This window comes from Phaethon lepturus, unplaced genomic scaffold (genome assembly GCF_000687285.1).
Source record: "Phaethon lepturus isolate BGI_N335 unplaced genomic scaffold, ASM68728v1 scaffold41717, whole genome shotgun sequence".
Taxonomy (NCBI): domain Eukaryota; kingdom Metazoa; phylum Chordata; class Aves; order Phaethontiformes; family Phaethontidae; genus Phaethon; species Phaethon lepturus.
The window spans coordinates 16896-17422 of record NW_010550530.1 but is presented as its reverse complement, the minus strand read 5'-3'; positions in this window follow the sequence as shown (position 1 = coordinate 17422).

The window sequence follows — 527 nt, the reverse complement described above, 5'->3', positions numbered from 1 at the left end:
CCCCTCGGCTCCTGCCCTTTTCCCTCACTGCCGGGGCTGCGGCCTCATCTCCGCAGAGGCGCCGCTGTGTCCCCGCTCCTCGGGCGCTGAGCTCTCTGAGGGGAGCCCGGAGCCTTGTTGCTCCCCGCGGGAAGGAGCAGGTGCCTGCCCTCTCCCCGTCGCGAGGTGCCTGAGCGGCTCGGCACTGGGTGCGGGGGACCCGCTGCCGGGTGGTGTGATGCTTAGACACGAAGGCTAGGCACAGCTACCGTGCGGGTGGTGTGGCAATGCTGCAGCAGTCACTTGCTGCCTGGCTGAGGGACGGGGACTCCTTAGGCAGCTGGTGGAAAGCCCCACCCCCGGCACTGGGTGCGGGGGACCCGCTGCCGGGTGGTGTGATGCTTAGACACGAAGGCTAGGCACAGCTACCGTGCGGGTGGTGTGGCAATGCTGCAGCAGTCACTTGCTGCCTGGCTGAGGGACGGGGACTCCTTAGGCAGCTGGTGGAAAGCCCCACCCCAGTTCTCCTGGAGGGCAAGGCAGGCAGG